The 23242-nt window shown below is 42.9% G+C and overlaps 1 long non-coding RNA gene across 1 annotated transcript in view; it reads right to left on the bottom strand.

Annotated features, from left to right (window-relative positions):
• Nucleotides 1–12216: 12216 nt before the first annotated feature.
• Nucleotides 12217–23242, bottom strand: part of LOC140380942 (uncharacterized) — a 518949-nt gene continuing 507923 nt past the window's right edge. The window contains exon 3 of the long non-coding RNA XR_011931230.1: nt 12217–12253. This is a non-coding gene — a long non-coding RNA (uncharacterized lncRNA). The remainder of the gene's footprint in view (nt 12254–23242) is intronic.

The following is a 23242-nucleotide window of genomic DNA, read 5'->3' as shown; positions in this document are numbered from 1 at the left end:
GCTTTGAGTAGACGCACATCTCACCGCGGCTGCAAAACGTAGCTTTAAAACCATCGTTTGACCCGTCTAATTACAAAAAAGAAGAACAAGAGATGAGTCAACAAGGAAGACACAAATGAGGGACCAAAACAAACAAAGATGACGGCCCACGGTCCCATTGGAAAACAGCCTGCATCACAAGCTAACGAAGCTAATGAGGCTAACATGGCTAACATGGCTAGCACACCTGACTCGCTGGACAAACGGGGTCCCGCCGGCCCAGATGGAGATTCTCGTGACTTCTCTACATCAGAAGGGAGAGAGAATATAACTAATCATCAGATTTGGCTCAAGGTGTCCGAAGTGCAACATGAAAACATGAAAAATGAGCTTTGATGATTTGAAAGAATCCTTTGCCTGGACAAACAGGACAAATGGATTGCAGATGTACGTGTTTGGGCCTCAGGACTCCTGCCATGGACACAATTGGCAGCTAACTCTGGAACATCCTCCTGGCTGCAGCAAAATGACATAAAATGCACCGACGACCATGGACTGGACTAATATTATATTAGACATTTGCAATATGGAAAATATTACATTCAGACTTGACATGAAAATTACTACATTTGACAGACTTTGGACAAAATGGGACTTTTTCTTTGTGTTTCCGATGCCATCATTTTTTCTTCTTTCTCTTTTCATGATTAGTTGGATGTCTACTTTTTTATTTATATCTGATTTCTCTCTGGTCTTGTTTCCGTTTCACTGTTTTCTCATGTGTTATAAAACATTTAAATGTTAGTTAAACAAAAACTTGGTGAAAAGTCATTTGTAGTGCCATAAAGTTGAGCACTTGAGGTGGAGGTCGCCAAAACATACATTGTAACTCAAACGGAAAACACAAAAACCTTTTTCAGCATCAGAACTTGGAAAACAGCTTTAGAAAACTACAAAACGAGTCAAAATAGATCAAATATTATTATGCTTAACCCAAACTAAACCTCTCACCAATGACTAAGGACTGGACTGACATCGTAACGACATTAAACAAATGGAACAAATGACATTCAGACCTAAGTCTAAGTCTATTTGTAATTTTTATTTTTATTCTTTATTTCGCTCTCTGGTCTTGTTCTATGTCTGTCATGTGCTTTATGTCTTAATCTTTTCAAAATAAAACAACAAACTAAACCTACATCTACAAAATGGACGACACTGTATAAGACACAAGCTCAAAACTAAGGAAAAAACAAGGCAACAATAAAAGTAAAACCACTTTCATATATGTGAAACTACAAGCCAAATAAAGGTAAAAATGCGGCTTCAATTTGGCTTCCACGTCAGGCCAACGACAGTCAACCTACAGAATATGAACAGCCCTCAGTGTGAACATACGACGCTGGAGGTGACGGTGGATGGACGTGACCCACCTGAGCGTGAAGAAACACGGCGCCTCACCCAGCGCCATTGTGGAGAAGACACTCCATCAGTAACACCAGCGGAAACACACTCTCTTTGTCCTAAATCTCATTTTAGAAAAACATATTTGTAGCTGCTGAGCGTGCCAAGGTCAACACGGGCCTCCATAAATGATATACGCCGCGTGTAAAATATCCAGCCCCATTGGAAGTTCTCGCTTTTTACAGCCTTTCAACGTTTAACCGTGGTCGATTTATTTTGGCTTTGGGAGGACTCATGCTAAATCGCTAATCTTAAATAAACAACAACACACGGTAAAAAGGCAATGGACATGTAGAAAAAGAGGGCATCTTCAGACAAGACAATGAAGAGGCCATTCCACCTTGAGAATGTTCAAACTCGTCAGAACTTGGAAGCTAAGCCTGTTTGGAGCGAACTGTTGTGTCCTTGGGCAAGACGTTTCACCCACTTTGCCTCCGATGCCTGAGTACCATGTCGTATGACTTGAACGGACAATGGACCACGGCTACAATCCGGCCGTAGCTCAGTTGGTAGAAAACTCTCGACATGAACATCCTTGCTTGCGCGGTCTGATTCGAGCTCACGCCGATGAATACTGTCCGTTGTGTCTTTGGGCAAGACGCTTAGCACGCCCGGGCCACAGTGTCCGTCTGGTGTGTGTGTGTGTGTGTGTGAACGTGCATGGGAATGGGTGAATGGTTACTTGATATGAAGCGTTTTGAGCGCCTTGAAAGTAGAAAAGCGCTCTAAAAACTCGACCATACAATATACAGTACATTCATATAATTCATGTTCATTAACCACCAAAGCAAACAAATTAAAAACAAAACAAGAAGAAGCATCATCTTGATCTTATTGGTTTCTTTTGAATGACCTGCTTATAGGCAGGCCACAAAATAAACAATAAATGAATAAAAACCCATTGGTATTGTGTGCGATGGGTAACACAAATCTTTAATAGACATTCAATTCTGACTTTTTAAACTGGATACTGTTTCCCTCTGTGTAATATTAAAGCTTTAGGCCTCACGACCTGCAACTTCTCATACACACATAACATATTAGATTCTCGTGACAACTCAACATGTCCGAGCAGACTTCGACTCCTCGGCAACAGCGTTTCTGTAACATCGCCCCAAATGTAAGGCTCAGAGCAACGTTCCTGTGACGGCTTTGTGAGAAATTTGTTCCTTCTTCGAAACAAACAGCGATACATCCGAGCTCAAGTTACGCCACGATGGGCCGTCTCTGTCTCGTAACTGGCCGCGAAGTTGACCCCAAGCAACAGCACATCGCGGCTCATGTGGCTCATGTGTACACGGTGTAAAAACACGTCCACGGTTTTCGCTCGCTCACCGCTCTGATCCTCGCTGAAGCCCCTCCGGAGGGACATTTGAAGAGCCTTCCCCCCCTCACGGCTGCTCTGGATGTTCTGGTGGTCAGCTCCATCTGGAAATGCTCAAAGCTGCTGCTGCTGCTGCCATCACCTTCACTGTATTTCACTGTTTTATGGACCCGAGCTCTGTGGACCCCCTTGCTCTCCCACCGGACCTCCTTTGGAAACATCGGCCCCCGTTTTATTTACAACCTCCGCGCCCGGCCTGTCCCCGCCGAGGGAGCAGTGTGCACGGTGGATGTGCAACGGTATCTGCTCAAGAGCACGCGGGGAAAAAAGTAGCGCACGTGAGGGTCAGCGCTGTACTTCTCGTCCCAGAGTGGTAAATTTTCGACATTTCCGAGGTGTGACGAACGCCCCCCGAGCGAGGCGTTTGACTCCCGTTCACGTCCGTCCCGTGATCCATCAGAACGTGTTTATTCTGGCGCCCGGCGGTAAAACATCAGCAGAATCCCACAATTTCACAGCAACAGATTTTTAGATTTATGGATCAGGCAAATATGTGGAGGTTACAAGTGACATGGGAAAAAGTCAAGGTATGATGAGTGTGGAAGGGTGATGTTTATAGGTGTTGCTAGGCTGTTTTATTAGGCAGAAACGTGATGGTAAAGGTTCCATAGATTTTTAACCATGTCGTAATCCTCATCAAAACATTCAAAAACAATGTTTAGTTGATGCTTTTTTCCTGGTTCCTGTTTGATCTTTTCTTTTGTCTCGATATCAGAACAATTATTAGAATCTGTGACGTCATAGGTAGTAATCCATGAAGTGTTCCTTTGTGCCTTTTAAAAGTGTGTACATTTTGTGGTGTGAAGGTCCAAACCGTTAATTACTCCGTCGAGATGTATCGCCTGGAGTTTCCACGAAATGCAATACTCGCAGGTGACTTTGTACTTTTTGTACAGAGGGATATTCAGTCTGGTCACCACTGCTTCCGTCACACATCGAGCCAAACTCCGACAGAACCGTAAATTCAGTCAGTGACGTCTGTGAAAAAGCTCATTTGCTTATGATTCAAAACAAAATCAATCTTCTCTCACTTCAGAGTTTCAGCGTTTCATGCTTTTCTCATTGATTCCACAGAAATCCGTTATGATGCATGGAGCACTGTTGGGTGCTCCATGCATCTGCCCGATTGGCTAATCCACCTGTCAATCACCAGTCTGAACCCTGGGAGGAGACGACCAGTGACCAGAATCCCGCTCTCCTGGTGGAGCGGTCAGATCCACTGGCCCGCAGGTCGGCGGTGCGATCGCAGCTGCCTCACGTGAATACTGCCGTTGTGTCCTTGGGCAGGACACTTAACCCGACTCACCCCCGGTGTCTGCGAACATCTGGTGTGTGATTGTGTGTGTGAGTGGGAGACTGGTTCCTAAAGTGCTTTGAGTGACTTGACGGTAGAAAAAGCGCAAATAAATGTGACCATTGACCACCGTATTTTCCGGACTATAACGTAACATATGAACAGTTATTCAGATAACTATAGCATAAAGAACATGCTAACAAGTTTACCAAAGCATCAGTTTTATCCCAAATCACTAAATCCATTGAATTCTTCTTCCTCTGTGTCACTTCTAAACAACTCCACAAACTCCAGAGGTAGAGGAAGTGCAGATTCTTCTTCTGCGTCGCTCAGAGCCTAGAGCGCCCTCTTGTGGTTGTCAGTGTGAAAATAACAAATAATATCACATATAAGTCGCACCCCGGCCAAAAATGTGAAAAAAGGTGCGACATTCTACTTGGGAAAATATGGCATTTACCATTTTCCAGACTCACATCTTAGTAAAGCGTTCGATTCTGTGTGTGCTGTGGATCCCAGGCAAGGTGACTGTCCCAACTCCGCATATCAGTCCGGTGTGAGCCTGGACACCGTCAAAGTAGACTTCCACCAACCTGTACTCTGATTACTGTACGTGCGGTGTGTACACTGACAACGCCGTGTATATTGTTTGTACATTTATGCTTACTACGTGATGCAAACAGTGCAAGTAGGCTAAGTCAGCACTTCACTGTGTGCGTGTGTGTGTGTGTGTGACATGCCCATAGCCCCACTTGGCCACCTGACAACCCACTGTCTGATTATGAAGGCACTTTACTTGTATTAATATTAATGCCACTCCATTTTATTCCGAATGTCTGGCTGCCACTCGGCTGCGCCTGCACTTTACAGTTTTAAACAGTGTGTTTGACAGGCCTGTGTGTGAGGTGTGTGTCGGAGATGCACGTGTGTTGCAGAGTGTGGCATAAATGTGGCTGTCACAGAGCACCAATCCTTCAAGTCCATTAGCAGTGGTACTTTTAAAGCTGACCCCTTCAGAGAATCTCCCCTCTCTTCACACTTACTGATGCAAAACACAGTTGAGATAGTGGATTGTTGTGTGCGGTTCCAAATAAAGTTCCAATTATAGCCTGAAGAAGACGAATTATTAGTATTTAGTATTAATAGCATTATGTAGATCAATATATTGGATTGTATTCATAATTAACTGTAATATTGATATGAAACAGCTTAGCAACAGAAACAGGTCCATTGTCTGCAGAAGTGATAAGCCCCGCCTCTTCATAGCAGCAGATTTTCATTTACTTGTTTTATTGTTGAACATGACATCTTTAAACTCTATATGTATGATTTGAAGTCTCATTTTCTATGGATTTTTCTATGGAGATATGGATTTGGAGAACTCAAACTTCAAATGCAGGACTCAAACATGCCTGATCAATCCAAATACAACTTTGATTCTGCTAATGATGAGGGCAAACTGTCACAACGTGGTTAAAAGCTCATCAAAGTCTATCTACATGTCCCATAAATGACAAAGTTGCGTCTATTTACTGTAAAATATTCCATGCAAAAGTATAGTATATAGTTTTCTCTGTGCTTGACCGTCGCCTTAACTAGTCCCAGGTCTAGGTCTTCAAAGAACATCTGGGTCAAGTACTCTGCAGGTCATAGGCCACGTATCGGCAGTTCGCTGGCCTTGACAACGTGCGATTGATTTTCGACACTTTGCTGCATGTCTCTCCTCGCTTTTAACCCCCAATATATCCTACTTATTGCTCTGTCTAAGAAGTAACTAGATGCAAGATCTGCAGAATTTGTGGGGCACATGCTTTGGAGGTGTACAGCTGCTTTTTTTGTTTTGTTTTTGCTCTTTCTTTCTCTCTCTCCTTCTCTCCATCTTTCTCCCTTTATTTCTCTCTCTTTTTCTTTCTCTTTTTTTTTTACAGTATAGCGTAAAACACATACTTTGAAGACGTACAACTACAGAAGATGTACAACTACAGTAGGTTGCGGTAATGTAACACTTAGATACAAACCGCCATAAAACACCAAAGAAGAAGGTTTTCATTTTTCGTTGCACCAAAATGAAAACCCAACTACACCAACCATGACACTGATCAAACTCCTCAGACAGAAGTAAAATAGCGTTGCCAACTCCACATTCGCACCTTTTGAAACTTGGATCGGCCCCTTGTGGCTTTGATCTGGTCAGCGCTCCGTCATTTGCTTGACCGGGCAATTATTCCGTGGGCTCTGGGTGAAATGTGGGGACAGCAGCTATTGATAAGAACACAAACAAACACCCCACATTACAGGACGATCCGCTTAGATCTTGACAGTTGGAGACCCCCGCACATCTACGAGGGGAGAAGCCGCCATGTTCCCACAGTTCCCTGACTCCCGGCATGAAATCAGCAAGGCAAATTGGTTTCCCAGTCGAACATTTTTTGCGGTATCAAATTCCAAATCATTTTCTCATCCACATGTTAAAGTCATAACACATATTTCCATGTCCGAGATGTCCAGCAATGCTAAAGGACTTATATTACATGTGCAGTAGGTGATGAGATGACAGAGCAGTAGCAGGAGCGGCCCTCGCCTCCCACTGTGACTCTGGAGGGCTGCTGCTGCTGCTGCTGCTGCTGGTGTTGTTGTCCTGTTGTTAGTTGTTGTGTAGGTCGTCCTCTCCTCTGCTGCCATCTGGGAAGGCTCTCTCTCCTCCCATCCATTACCTCCGCCCTGGGACAGAACCCTTCAACACCGCGCTGCCCTGTGATCCCAGCTCGCAGAAGCACAGACACTCGTGTTCACGTCCAAGGGAAACACAGAGCAAACACACGGGGGGTATCTATTTGTTTATCTGGAATCTATAACGTTACAGTGTCCATTGTAGTGTCAAAAAAACGGTGTTTATCGATATATATTTGGCTGATCATGCAATAATTGTTCCTCTCCAGAGCTCAGACTGCCTGGTTGGTCGTTGTGACATCACTAGAGGTAATTGAGGCAGTTTCCCATGTTTTTAAAATCTATTCACCTTTAGACTATACAGTTTAACAAAGTAATTTCAGAACTTGTTTCGTTCATTCATGTTTGAGTAATCCTGCGTAATTTCTCTGAGCGCAAAATGCTTGCACTTTGTGACATCATCGGGTGGGAATCCAGGAAGTGTTCATTCACAAAGTCCATTAATTTGATATTTCTTTTCATCTCAGCACTCACATTTCTGATCAAAACTTAACCAGAGTTGTGTTTTATTCTTAAACGTTTGAGTAATCCTGCAAATCTTCAGACCAGAAAATGCTTGGTTCCACTTTGTGACATCATTGGGTGGTGAGTTCATTCATCTTTGCTCTTCTTATTTGATCATTTCAGCCCTCAAATTGCCCTCACTAAGATGGCACTGATTTTTCCTATAGCTTTGTTTGAATTGTTTCACTTGGGGCTTTTAAGGTTAGGATTCCATTTTGCAAAGTTTAGAGGTTAAAACAAAATGTCCAATTAATTTCCCCCATAGACTTTTTGAAAAATATCTAAAGTCCTTAATGTGTTTGTTTTTATTCCAAAAAACATTTTTTTTATGAAACAATTTTGAAATCATTTGATATGTCTTACCACATAGTTGATTAGCACCGCGAAAGCTTTGAACATTTTAATATGATCATTTTTTGTTATTGATATTTTAGTTTGGAAAGAAAAATGTACATCCGAAAACGCAAACACAAGATGTCTATAATGTTTGTGACGCCCTGAAAGCTTCTTCCACTTGTGCTTACTCCACTTCTCCCCTAAAAACATTTGCACAGGACAAACATCCGATCATTTTCTCACCAATCACTAAAAATAGTTCGCAAACCGCCGCTGCAACCATCGCCGCACTTTCCAAAAACCGCCACGGCGCTCCAAATCCAAAGGCAGCGGAGGAGAGAAGCCAAGGAGAGGATGGCGTCTGTGGGCTGGAGCTGAGTGCGAAGCTCTGGGTTATCAAACTCATTAATCTACATGCCATAGTCGGCGGATGAATAATTGTGCGTTGAATTTATCTGCCACTGTGATAGCTACAACGTGCTCCTCGCGCGCCACAACCGGCAGCATTGTCTGGGCGCCTGGTAATTATTAGGTGCTTTGTCTTTGCTGGAGGTTGGAGGAGTTTGGGGAAGGTGGGGACGGGTACACGGGGGCCCACCTCTGCTGCTCAAAACGCATCATCTTTAAACCTTTCAGCGCGACGTGTAATAATGCCGAGTAAACGTCACGTGGAATACGAATGTAGAAGAAAAGCAAGGCACGGAAAAACCTTGTGAACTTGAACTGTTGATGCGTGTATCGTTACACCCAGTTTTTTGTATTAACCTTGGGAGGTGGAATGATTCGTTGTGTTGAACAGAAATGAAAGTTTTATACAGAAAATAAACCCTGGACCATGTATTCCTTCCTTCACCGACTTGATTGTGTCTCTTGCCCTTGCATGAGACTCCATCGGGTCAAGTTCAAGGTCAGATCTGTGGAGAGGCGAGCTTGTTTTTGCAGGTATTTTCAACACTTGTGATCAAAAAGAAGAAGAAGAATGGATAGGAGAAACATTCAAACACATTCATGGACCAGAAATGTTCCGTAGTGCACCTTTAGCGTGACTGATTTGAACTGAGCAGCGGTTTGACCTGATACTTCTACACTTTCTCCTTCAATGTTCTGCTTCCAGAAGTTAATTGTATCACATTATTTTTCTTCTCAGTTTGGTTTTCCCACGATGAAATAAGAGTAATTGTTAAAAACTCTGTAAAGCTCAGTTAATAAACTTAAATCGAATTGAAAGATGTAAGCGAAGTTGTTAAACCCATACGATGCTTCAGCTTTACGCATCTGTTGTTTTATACCAGAAATGAAGAAATGCTGCATTCTCTGGCCCGACGAGGCGACAGTCAAACCTTTTGGGACCAAAGGAACATCCCAGTGGAACTCTCCAGCGTCTAGACTTAACCAGGTCTGAAGAGTCAACACAAGACACAGCAAGATGATTTAACGTGAGGCGTTCCTGATTTATCATTTTCGAAGAGATAAACAAGCGAAACTGATTTTTACTACGTATGTAACACTGAACTTTATCTATTACAGGGGGAACAAAAGTGTTATAGTAAATGTGTTCGCTGTCTCCCTTGCACTTTAATTTGTTTATGGTTTTGGAAGGATCGATTTCACTTTTAAAGCAAATTCCTACAATCGTACACTGCATTTTCAGTCAAAAATCAGCAAGCAAAAGATTTGGTTTCGAACGTACACGAGTGTGTGACCCCAGTTCTGAACCCACGTCCTTGAGATCAGCTCCCTCAGATCAAACCTGAAGACAGCCTTTAATTTGTTTTTTTTGTTTTTTTACCGGCTCGAAGGTCATCAAGCTTCGCCGAGAACTTCGCTCCACAACCGGACGACGGCGAAAGCAGCGCGAGCGAGGAGAGTGACCATTTCTTCCGATTGCAAAACGGCCTAAACAGATTCCGCCCCCCGACGTCGCATTTATCATGTTCAATAAAAGCTAATATCTGGAAACGGTGACTCCGAAGGGTCCGTGGTGGATGAAGGCGAGGACACTGGACGACACAGGTCAACCTTCAAGCACCTTCCCATCGCACCCTTCCCCCCACCCCCCCACGCACCCTCCCGAAGCATCGCCTGGTCTGGAGACGGAGCGGGGTGATGTATTTTAAAAAGCTCTCCTGACCTGTAGCCGTCGTCCAGGCCCGTTTGCTTAAATGGACGCGCTGCCGTTTTGAGAATGTGCTTTGTGTAGCAGATTTTGAAATGCGCTATTACGTTTTAAAGGACACACGTGTTCGCCATAGTCAGTCGGAGGCGCTCGCGGAGACGCGGCTTTAGAAGCGGCGTAGGGCATCGGTGTCAGTCGTGAAGGTTTCTGGCAAGGTCCTAGGGGTAATTCCCATTCACCTTGTCTATTGCCCTGTGCGTACGAAGCAAGTGAGATTTTTTTTTCTCCCCCTTTCATGATATTTGCTTGGGGATCGGGCGCCTTTTTGTAGAGATAGAAGTAACAAGAGGAAGTTTTGGAGGTCACAAACAAATCACGATGTCTACGGGTGCTGCGGCAGTGCGAGAGCGTGCGTATGCAAACCAATATAGAGGCAAATGGAGGGGAGCACACTGTTGACTACAGGTATTTGGAGAGACTGTCTATATGCAAATGGTAAGAGGATGTGAGCATAATGACCCAGCATGAGAAAAGGGCTGTTGGATCCCGCTGTACAAGGCTTTGTAGTTCAAGCATTGTAGTCGTTTTGATGTGTTGTACAGGGTTTTTTCTTTTTTTTTTAGACAAATGGCACTCAATTGTGTTTAATGTAAAATTTGATTGACTGAAGTGACCTATATATTTTTTTTTAAATAATAAGACAAAGTGCACTCTGTAACTTCTCTTTTTTTCTGTTCATCTTGAAAAACTTGCATTCTGTCCCCGTTGAGATAAATACATTTAATGGCATTCTGTGGAAAAGTATTACACTTCCAGGGAGACAAGCAGATGGCGGACCCTCCTCCACATAGCGCGGCCTTAAATAAACTACCCAAACAATTATGGATGCGAGGTGTAGGGGAAAAAAATAAGTTTTGCAGTATTGTTCTCGTGGCTTTGTGGAGAACTGTAGTAACTCAGCTGGTAGAGCATTTGCACCACTGACTCCGAGTGCTGCGGTTCGATCTCGCCTTCTTCTACTTCATAATTCCACTCTGCCCCTGGGGACGACATAAAATCCACATTAGAACCATTAAACGGTTTGTCATCATTTAGTTCCCTGCTAAAGATCCTGGATGATATAAGATCCATTATGGACAAGGAAAAACTAACAATTTTGGTACAATCGGAACTTACGGCAGCGTGACACCGTAGACCGTTGTATTTAATGGACGGACGGCCGCGCAGAAGGTCTCTCGGGTCTGTTTTTAACGGGTTCAAATTGTTTTTTAACAAATAGGGATTTTTATGTCAGTATTGGGAGCACTCCTCTGATGTAAAATGAAGTCTGGTGTTTCCCAAGGGCCAGTTTTAATTCAATTCAATTCAAATTTCCATAGTTGATAATACACAACGTTGTCTCTGGATGACCAAAGTCCAGTTTTGACACCGTTTTTAAGTGTCTTTTAAATATTACAAGAGAGAGACTAATCACCAAACTTTCTTCTTTGCGCCTGCATTTCAAACGTTTGATTGATTGATTGCGCTCCCTGTGAAAAGCAGTGTACACCTGACTTTAAAAACCATCCTTGTTACGGCTTGGAGAGGAGTGCATTTGGCACCGCGGCCTCTCTATCGACTGACAGCACAATGTTTAACCAAACTAGAATAAGAGATGCACACAATCAGATGAGGCTACAAACTCCTTGGATTGCGGATGCATCGGGCGGGCTATTTCAGCCTCCGATGCCGTGAAGAGGAGCTGAGAAGTTCATTTAAATCCGACATCACCTTCTATCGTCTAGTCCATCAGTAATATTTAAGACCCAGCGCTGTCCTCTGTTCCCTGCACTCTGGCCTCCTCCACCACCACCACAGTGTTCTGATGAGCTGAGAGTCCCACACTGATGCAGGGAGACACTCCACAGGCAACAGCTGAGGAGGATGCAAAGTGTTGTGTTGTAAATGCAAAGAGCTATTGTATAGAGACTTGTAGAGAACACAATGGCCCGTATTTACTAAGCCTTTGGAGAAAAATGCATGAACGTTTGGAGGAAAAAACATGAGCCTCTCCTATGTGCAAAAAGGCGACAGCAAATTTTGAGGCTGAGAAAATGCTAATTATATTGCTTAGCAGGAAATGTCTTATTTAGCAGGTAAGTATTTGTATTTTGTTATTGTTCTTAAGTAGATTTGTATGTATCTGTAAGTATTAACATTTCTGGTGACTTTTTACTTCTCACTTATATGTGATATTATTCGTTATTTTCACACTGGCACCCACAAGAGGGCGCTCGAGGCTCTAAGTGAAGCAGAAGAAGAATCTGCACTTCCTCTACCTCTGGAGTTTGTGGAGTTGTTTAGAAGTGACACAGAGGAAGAAGAATTCAATGGATTTAGTGATTTGGGGTAAAACTGATGCTTTGGTAAACTTGTTAGCATGTTCTTTATGCTATAATTATCTGAAGAACTGTTCATATGTTACGTTAACATACCAGACACTTACCACAGTTCTGTCTGTGCCTCATGTAGCTGAAGGTGTTAGCGTTAGCATACGTACACCTATTCACCATGTTCTCTCATCTGTCATTCTTTTAAACTGCATTTCAAGATGAAATGTCTGTTCTTGGTCTCGGATTTCATCAAAAAATGCGACTTATATATGTTTTTTCTTCTCTATTATGCATTTTTTGGCTGGTGCAACTTATATTCTGGAAAATTCCCGTCAATGTATTGTTTTTACTTATGCTTTTTATTTAAGTCTATTTATGATAGTTTACTTTTCATTGAGTAAAGGAGTTTCAGCTGTACTTTTACTTGAGTAGTGAACTTCAGTACTTTTTTCCACGTCTGATACAAACATGATCAGGAATTCGGCTTTGACAATGTTTTTTACACTTTATGTTATTAGTTGAATAAATATCTAAACACATTTTTTGTCTTTTCTTGTAAATCTGGGTGAATATTGTCTCATGAAATATACCCTGCACAATATTTTGAACCGTGAGAGAAGAACAACCATCCGAGTTGTTTCCACAGAACTGCCTTTGCATTAACACAGCCAAAATAAAAGTCCAGTACGGACCTTTAAAATGTGTTATTCCTCAAGACGGGGAAAGACGTAATCGTAAAGCCACGACTGTATTCCCACGGAGAAGGTTTCCGCGCTGCTGTTATTGTTCCGTTTTGCTTGATGTCTTTTGCAGCTATCTTTGGTAACAAGACGGTTCTATCTTCCATCTCTCTATCTGACCCAGGGTAAGACGTACAGCTTTAAAGATACGACACGCAACTAAAACAACAGACACCATAAACAGAGATGAATTCTAAGTCTGGACGACAAAACCGCGATTTATTCCGTACAGACTTCCTATACAGATAATGTGTTCGTACATTTGGCGTGCTAAGATTTGCCGTGTTTATTCCTTATTAAATCCAGGCGGTCCGCGTGCATTGAAATACTGCACTCCGACAGACATATTTTCTACCCGTGTATAGCTCACTCCCTTTATGAAAAATATATTCCCACACCCTGCCGTTCGGACACGTGCGTCCAGCGAGAAACGATGGCGTCTGATATGTTTATAATTAAACAGTGTGCGGGCGTATGTTGAGTGCTGACCAGTGCATTAGAAAGTGCGTGTGGGGAGGGCCGGTCTAAGAGAGGATGATGGATGACTGGGCCGGTCCTAATATCTCCTGACCAGAGGGAGCGGCGGAACATTAAAGGTGGTCACATGTGATTATTTATGCAGCGCGTATTAATAAAGCAGGACGTGCAGGTAACGCAGACAAACCTAGACGTCACATTAAGATCCAAATAACGACGGGCGCAGGAGGTGAAGGGAACCGGATCAGGGATGTTTATTTAGACTCAAATACGCTTTATTTAGAAAGTCAAAATCGTTTTGTGGACACGAGGGGGAATGTTGAAAGGGAACTGCTCTTTTTTTGTGGTGGTTTAAGCTGAAGAATCGTATATGTAGTTTGCTTGTTTTACCTGTGCCTTGAAGCGTTTAATCTGAGTGCTCTCCTGACTTACCCGCATCAATCAAATGTTTGTAATATAGTGTACTCCTCCATCTAAATGTAGTGTAGGGGCCTTAAATTGTGCACTGCTGTCACCACTTCTGCAGACAGGTTTTCCTAAGTGACTTTGAAAGGCATATTTAAAGTATTTGACGCGATAATAAACTCACCGACAGTTCCAGCGTGCAACATTCTAGGCAGAACATTTATTTGGTGATGTTAATCGTCAACTAAGGTTCGGGAGCTGGACCACGCCTTCTGGACAACCTCCTACTCCTCCAGCAACCACGCCTCCACTCTTTGAACACACCTCTAATTACCCAGAAGCCCTATTTATACAGGCCTATCCCAGCATCTGTTGTTGTCTCTGCTCTCTCGACCCCAGCCTCCCATCCTACCCAGCCAACTCTCATCGACCCATCATCGACCCGTCATCGACCCATCATCGTCCCATCATCGTCCCATCATCGACCCGTCATCGACCCATCATCGACCCATCATCGACCCATCATCGTCCCATCATCGACCCATCATCGTCCCATCATCGTCCCATCATCGACCCATTATCGACCCATCATCGATCCATCATCACTATTGAGGCGTGTCCAGCTCCCGAACCAACCTCCTACTCCTCGAGCAACCACGCCTCCACCCTTTAACCACACCTCTAATTACCCAGAAGTCCTATTTATACAGGCCTATCCCAGCGTCTCTTGTTGTCTCTGCTCTCTCGACCCCAGCCTCCCATCCTGAGTCTCTATCCAGCCAACTCTCAGCGACCCATCATCAATCCATCATCACTATTGTCAATAAACATTATTCATATTCCATTGTTGTGGCGTGGTCCTTGCTTGTGAAAATAACACAGAGACAAGCAGGTGACAAACCCTTCACTAGAAACGTTACCTAGTGCACCTTTCACGTTTTAGACATCCATTTGAATGCACCATAACTCCAGACACCAAACAGAGTCAACTTTACAACTTTACACGCTGTAAGCACACAGATCCTCTACGCCCTCAACCTTGATCCTCCCCTCGCTCTCGCCAGGAACTCGTCTGGCTTTAGCACCGGTCTTCCCGAGCCGCTCATGGAAAGTGACACGCACGGCTCAGTTTCGGTGGCCCGTGCACACACACACGAACACACCGAGAGCCTCCGGGGGCGTGCGTCGGGTGTCACCGTGGGGCTGGCGTCTGACAGCTGAAGTCTCCGGAGAGAGCTTGTGCAGATGAGGGGCTGAGCTGAGAACCGGGGCCCAGCTGTATTAACGGGGGGAATTACACGACAGCAGCCCCACGTGAGAGCCTTATCTGCGGGCGGCTGCCTCTCCCGCAGATCCTTTCCCCCCGGAGCCCTCGGGGGGAGGATACGTGTCTCCAGGACTTAGTGCTGTCGGGACAGATTTACTTAGTGTCGGTTTGACCAGCTCACTGATCCTGCTCTGAGCTTGGGCGGGGCAGACACTGGGTCCCTTCAGAGATGGTCATGTTGAGTATGATCTGGTGTGAGAAGTCATGGTTGACACGAAGAATTATGTAATCTGGATACCACAACAACTATATGGAGGACGTTTGTTGACAAGGCAAAGTTACTGGGTCAGTCAATGTAAAACTGAAAAACAATACATTTAAGGTACTTTTGTGTCCCATGTAGGGAACTTTTTCCTCTGCATTTAACCCATCCTTCAAGAGATATTGAGCCAGATATTGAGCTGGAGTCTCAAGCCTGTAGATCTGGAGCTACAGGTAGATCACCATTATGAATGTATCATTTAATGGCCCAACTTTATGCACTATTGAAAGGACAAGGGTTTGTGGCATCTCACTCTACCCCATTTAAGGTTTGCGGCGTCATTATAGACTCAATTTCTTGCGACCGTCAACAGGAGAAGCTCCCTGCAATTGTTTTTTGAAAATAGCTCTCCAGGAGAATGTTGGAGACCCCTGACCAAGTAGGAATAACATGTGTATCGTACTCGTCGAGTAGCGGAGGAAGCCACCCAGACACAAATAGAACATGTAAACCTTGTGGCTGCACGACCTGCAGAGCGGCACTATCTGCACATACTCTATATACTCTACATAATCTATCAAATTCATAATAGATGTTAAATACATTTTTTTAAAACAATATAAAACACATTCTCCATGATTGTAACGATGGGAGATCAAACTCCATTGGAAGTGTTTTATTATATCTCGTGCACCTCAGCACCTAAAAATCAGCTGCCATTTTTGTGATGGTTAAATGGGTCATAGAGAGTGAGTGGTTAGCATTCCCCCCTCACACCAAGAAGGTCCCAGGAACATTTGGGGGCTAAGGAACGTCTATTCACTTAACATGGTTGGGTGTGCCAAGGGTCATCATAATTCATAATAAATCATGTTTTTTTTGAGTAGTTCCACCTGAAGAAGTAGAGGTCGCGCACCATTAGCATTTCCTTTAATAGACTATTGAGTAATGACCACATGTTTTGTCCAGAATATGCTTGACAAACGCTACAGAAACTTAAACGTATGCACTGAAAATCCTCTTTCTTTCTCCGTCAGGTCTCCCCATCAGCGCGATACCTTGAGATTTGTGTGTGAATGTGAATAACATTGAAGTGCACAGAGACCACTCTCCTATCAGTCATCCATCCCTGCAGAGCGCTTAGACTTTCACCTTGCACGCGCTGGCAGATGGTGATGCTATGGGCAATCACACTGCTTTATGACACCCACACCCGCAGAAGTTCCAAATAAAGAATTTTGTTTAATCAAGCCGACTAAGCTGTATTTACTGCGAGGGCACAGAGGAACAAAGTCAAAGTACGTTTAGTCAATTTGGACTTTTTCAGGTTGCGATAAGGCTTTTAGTGAGCGATAAAAGCATTGACGGGGGCTGCCCGGCACATTTTGGCTTATGTAATTTCAATAAGATGAGCGGATTTTGAGACAGCAAATGCAGGAAATACACCAGCTTCCATTCTGAGCAGTTCTGAGCGCCAATCAGCACATAAAGGATAGTTGAAGCGGGTTGTATTGCAAATGTGACCCCGTGCCAGATGACAGGCTCGAGGCGTTCCCGTGCTGGTATATTACAGCAGTTGATTGATTGGGTCTGAGTCCAAATGGATTCCAAACTGTTTACTATTGTCTATGATAAGTTTGGAAGGATGAACAGTCACAAACATGTCATGAGCAGCTATTTTTCTTTGCAAAATATTCTCTCAGAACCATCCTGCCTGGTACATATAGGGTTAGGTAAGTTAAAAATATAAATTGTGGTAAAGTTACAACCTATTTTTATTCAAGCTTCTGTATTTTAACTGATTAATAGTTTAAATAAATACATAAAAATAAACGATTCACCATAAGGCAGGGCAAGGGCAAGGCAAGTTTATTTGTAGAGCACATTTCATACACAAGGCAATTCAAAGTGCAACAGGAAAAATCCAGGAAAAATGCATTCAAATCACAAAGAAATGACAGAAACAGAAATACAATAAAATTCACTAATTAATTAATTAATACAAAAAAAAATACAAAAATAAATTAAAAAAATACATAAAACTTACATGAAAACAATAAACTTTATCCATTAATGCAGCTCTATTTAAATGAATGTTTTTTTTGTCTTTTTTTGATCCCGAAAATATGGATCTGTTTTTATCAATATATATCGAATGTGTTTTACATATACAGGACTCTAGATCACAAAAATTAGAATTAAATCTGAAGGAGGAAAAAAAACATTCAAATCTTTTAATATTGTCAACTACTCAAGTAAGAGTACTGCTTCTTCAAACATAATATTACTCAAGTAGTAAAAGTATGCAATCTTACTCTTAAAATTAAAATTTCTTTAAAATATAAAATGTAAAAAAAAGTAAATGTAACTGAGTGATACATTTAATATACCCATATCTGGTCAAATTAGAAAATAGAAAAAATAATGTAATTTGTATCCACTGTAACTATAGAAATTTAAAGAATAATACAGAATTTGACACACTGACTGGCACAAAAACAATAAATCAAAACTACAAAATAGAAATCTTCATACTCAGTGCTTTCTCTACATTCCATACTGGACCGTTTGTGTGCACATGTGTATTTTGGGGCTGGGGAGCGCTGGTGTTTTGGTGACAGGAGCGACAGATGAGTAGCCATGTCCTGTGGGTCCCCTGCCTCAGTCGCTGGCATATTTCCTGCTGCTACATGACGATGGGGTCTCCGCGGATAAATCAGTGTCTTCTGCCCGGAAACAACAACACAGAAAATGGCCCAGATTCCCAATCGGTGAACTCCGATTGGTCCGAATCAGGTCCACTTTTCTATCGTGCAGGTGCAACATGTTTTTGATGAATTTGGGGGTGAGGACTAACAAGCTCTTTGTGTGTGAGAGTGTGTTTGTTTGGAATGTAAGCTGTTCCTTTATGCGCTGAGCCAACAGGAATACCAGCACGGATCTGCGCTGAGCGGGATCACAAACTGCAAAAAGGGTTTTGTAAATAAGTCAACGTTGATTCAAATCCCTGTTGGACTATTCATCTTTAGTGCTTTAAGTGAAGAAACCACTCCAACCCAAACGATCTCACACGTTCATACACCAGTCACAGCCCAGATTGGTTGTGCAGGTATATGATATGATGGTATACTTGGATGTCAATATTTTAATGGAGATATATCAAAAATGAACCATGAAGATGTCTATTTTGTAGTTTTGATTGTTTTTGTGACAGTCAGTGTGTCAAATTCTGTATTATTGTTTGAATTTGTACAGTTACAGCAGATACAAAATGTTTTTTTATTTTGTAATTTGACCAGAGATGTGTATATTAAATGTATTACGTGTTACATTTACTTGAGTTTTACTTTTGCCCCTGGACTTTGCCCCTGGACTTAGCGTTAACAGAAGCCTTTCCCCGGGGGCGGTTCCAAGTCGCTCTTTTGCCTCCTTCATGACCTTAACGCTGGTGTAAAGAGGCTGGACGTGGCCGCTGGAGGCTGGAGTGGGATGGTGCCAGTCCATATATGGTGATAGCGTTTGAGCCAATGACTGATAACTGTGGCCTTCAAAAGCACCATCTGTGTGTGTGATTTTCATGGACAGGCAAAGAAAGAAGTGAGCAATAAAACGGTTTGATTTTCCATTTTTCAGTTTGTTCCCAAAACAACTCGGACTAAACCAAGACTAAACCAGGTCCAGATCGTGGAGGCACTGAGAACAGAATGCACCGCAGTCCCCGCAGCACCTCTCGAAAGTCTGACGTACGTGCGGATAAAGTCCTCTCGTGTCGTGATGTCAGTCTGTGCCAGTTTTACACAGACTGGGACAAGGATTTTAGGTGATTGTGATGGTGACGGTGGGATTTATCCAGTTTCCCAAATAAACATTCCTGTGCAAGCTGAGCACATGCACGGTCCAGTCTGGCCCGATTGAGATGGACACGTCCAGAAAAGAGCTGACAGAGCTGAGAGTGCATAACAGCGCTGTTTACATGAGTGGGAGAAAAATTATACCATTTAAATTGGACTGTATTTTATAACTAATAATGTGTGTTAGTTAAGCCCATGAAGGTTGTTTTATTATGATCATCTCGTCCATGTGGGGATAGTAGCATCAGTGCACTGGTTTTGAGGTTTATTATTAGTTACATTTCTGGCCCTTCACAGAATGCGCCACGCCCTTAATTTGCTTCACTTCACACCTCATAATTCTCCTGTTTAGAATGCCACGCCCGGCGCTGTCAGCAATTGCACCGACGCAATACGTCAGGAAATGAGCTCCGCAACGCCCAAGTTAACACTAAGATCGGGGTAAAAATACAACCCTTATTGTTTCTTGTGCCACACACAAACGTCCTTATTGATACATACATGTCTGAGTGAACTTCTATTGAGCTGCATTTGAGGCTTGAGTGCTCTGAAAAAGTCTGTTCTCACCTTCCACCCTCCACCTCAGCGCTGCACGTTTCAAGCTCAGGGTCATTTACAAAAGTTAAAACTGTATATAAATGAATAAATGAATAAGATTTCAGTCAAGTTATTTTGGATAAATACTGCGCTTTACAATGAACAAACAGGAAAATCCTAATCTACATAATGATGCAAGTTTATTCCTAAATTCGAGAAGCATAGTATACATACATATTCATGAATGTGCGTTTGTCATGTTTAAACGCTTTAATGGTTCGAGTGTTGGCTCTGTGGCTTTGTCTACTAAGTTTGGGTTGTTGGTTCATAATGCCATCGTGCCCTTGAGCAAAACCTGTGTCTATGTGATCCAGTTTGTAAAAGAGAACGGCTGTAAAAGTGTCCGTCTTTACATCGTCCTAGTCTGAATGCACATTTCACAGTTAAGCTACTTTTGAGCATCATTTATAACCTCAGCTCATTTCTGACCACATCTGCATTCCGACCGCACGTCCAGCCGACTCCACCCCCCGCAATCGCCGCTCATCTTATCAGCGTTTCACCAATAAACCCAACCCCAAATCCCCACCACTTTTAACTGGAACCTCTCCATCATACCGATTTACCATACATCTCTATTTCCTAAGCAAAGCGTGCCGGGGACATTATTCAATAAGCAGCCTCGATATCGCTGGTGTCGTCCGGCGTTCAGGGTCAGGGATGATATGAGCTCCTCTGACATGATAAATGTGTTTTCTTACCCTTGCCCACACCTCTTCAAACACAAACATAATAACAAAAGTTTGCTCCTGAACTAGAAAAAAATAAACTTTTCCTTTGCTCTTTCTGTCACACCGGCTCCTCGTCCTTTCCAACAGCAAGGGCCGGCGAGATGGGGCGATATTTGGGGGCGCGGAGGCCTCTGATTGCTATGCATTGTTTAGTTTCTTTCATTAATGCCAGTTGAGGGCTCTGGTTGAAAACAATGGAAGGGGCCCCGGGCGTGGATCAATAGCAGATTGCTGATAGCGGCGCGTCCATTCTCCCCAGCAGATTACATGATAAATTGGCCGGTCTGTGCACAGTGACAGGCCCCAGACCAGCAGGAGCCAGGTGAGGGGCCCGGCATCTCCTGCTACAGCACTGCCTCCTCCACGTGGCTGTGTGATGAATGCACGTGATGGCAGCGGAATGGACTTCAATGTAAGTGGCAGTGTACGCGTTTGAAAGTGAAATGAGACTTAAAGACTTGAGTTACAAAAGAGGAGAGAGATTGTAACTCATGTCGATGCGTGGAAACGGAAGATGCATCAAAAATTATGTACGTGACACCGTTTTATTGTCGCTCGATTGGCTCAGAGGAGTTTCCGTTCACAGGTCTCAATTTTTCTTAGCAGTAAAAACAGTTGAATGAATGCAAAGTTAGTGCGAAACATCTCAAACGAAGCCAAAACATCTCCACGGACCAGACAAGATACAAAGTGCACCTACAATAAAAATAAAAGCCATTATATTGGTATCCTGAGAGCAGAAATCACCGAAAACATTGAGGTTATGCTGAGATTTAAACAGAGAACTAAAATATACATTTAAAACACTTTTCTCGGATCTTCATGGACCGTCCAACTACTCAAACCTACTATCGAATGTAAAAATGTCATATTTTTGTTATGCCAATACGAATATTTAACTTGCTTTCGTGTCCTATAACCAATATTTCTATTACCAACGTCTTTCTTTCTTTTTTATATTCATGCACACTCTCATTCATACACCAGAATACATCGTACACTGGAGGCAGGTGGTCTCCAAGTACCAACCACGCCCATCTCAGACCTGACGAGATCGGGCATTGACAAGTCGGTATGGTATTTTAAGGTCTAGTGAGTGTAATTGATTGTATTATTATAGAGCTGCTCAATTATGGCAAAAAATATGACTCGTGCTTATTATTTGAATCATAACTGACATCACAATTACTCCAACAATGATGTGTACATTGACAGCACACGTGGTGTCTCAGGGTGATGATAGACACATTAAACAAAAGCCCAATATTTATCACTTTGCAAAATATTGGGGAATATTGCTTTATTGGGGTAGATATAGTGCTCATCCCTGCTTTGTCCTTGTCTTATTAATCATTATGTGCAAAAGCATATTGTGACTTTCCTGTTACTACAAACATACAGTGCCAGTAAAATATTCTTGGTTCATTATTTCGGTCATTTAACCCTGTTGCTGTTCACGTCGTGGATTGAACTAGTTGTAGAACTTTGCCCGATTAACTAGCATCACAATTTTCCCCGCACGACGTTGACGAACTCCTCCCCGTGTGGAACGAACCCATTACGGCCTCTGTAGCACCCTCTTTAGTTCCCTGCGATCAGTCGATAGGATATAATGCACAATGGGTGAATACAGAAAGCTTGGATGTGTGTTCACGCCTGTGTGAGTGTAACAGTCTGTGTGGTAATGGACACCGAGAGGACCGGGCCAGATATAAGGTTCCAAATTGGCAATTTAGTGTTGCCCCGGCAGGACAGAGCGACAGCCAGGCCTCGGTCTAATAGGGGTTAAAAACCTTAAGTGGAGCAAAGCGCAGCGCCCGGCTCACTCTTCTGCTACAACACAACGCCAAACACATTGATCCTGGGCTCGGAATGTCATTTCCAATTGGTCCTTCCATTCTGCAAAAGATGACGGCGTAACATTCTTAAGTGTCTGGAGTTCAAAACATCCAATTCCCAAATATTGAACTCGTTTATTGTGTGTGTGTACCGGTACATATACCCCCGCCTAAGGCCCAAAGTCACCCGCAGCCTCTAACAGGAACAAGCTCTAGAAAATTGATGATTTTACCGTATTTACAGCACTATAAAGCGCACTTAAAAGCCTTTAATTTTCTCCAAAAACGACAGAGCGCCTTATAGTCCAGCGCGACTTATATATGGATTAATTCTGATCATGTTTATTGACCTCAAAGTGATTTTTTGTTATACACGTTTTGTTTCGCTTAATGCGCCTTATAGTCTGGTGCGCCTTTATATATGTGAAAAATGATCAAAAATAGACCATTCATTGACAGTGCGCCTTATAATCCAGTGCGACTTATCGTGCAGAAAATACGGTACATACTTTTTAAATTATGGTTTATTTTTTGGAGCGACTGTGGTAATGAGTTTTAGTATTTTAGATTCGCTGCCAAAACGACTTCAACCCAGTCATTTCCCCGCTTTGACTCAAACATATGATCCAGAGTCAGATTTTTTTTATTTTAAATCACGAGTAAATACTGAGCAGTGGGCGGTAACAAGGGAAGATGAAAACTGAGATTTCCTGAGCACTAAAGCCTTGAATGCAACACAATACAAGATTACTCAAACACGCATGAGTTAGAGTAGAACAAGGGTGGGCAATTATTTTCCTCCAAGGGCCATATTCGAATCCAGGCAAGTATCGGAGGGCCGGCCCCCGATCATTGGTGTGAATTTTTTTTTTAATAAAATATAACTTTTCTGTCAAAT

The sequence above is a fragment of the Eucyclogobius newberryi genome, unplaced genomic scaffold (genome assembly GCF_026437365.1).
Source record: "Eucyclogobius newberryi isolate DKJ021-1_F unplaced genomic scaffold, fEucNew1.0.hap1 SCAF_5, whole genome shotgun sequence".
NCBI lineage: Eukaryota > Metazoa > Chordata > Actinopteri > Gobiiformes > Gobiidae > Eucyclogobius > Eucyclogobius newberryi.
Note: the sequence above shows the minus strand (reverse complement) of the source record. Positions and strands in the feature narration are given on the sequence as shown.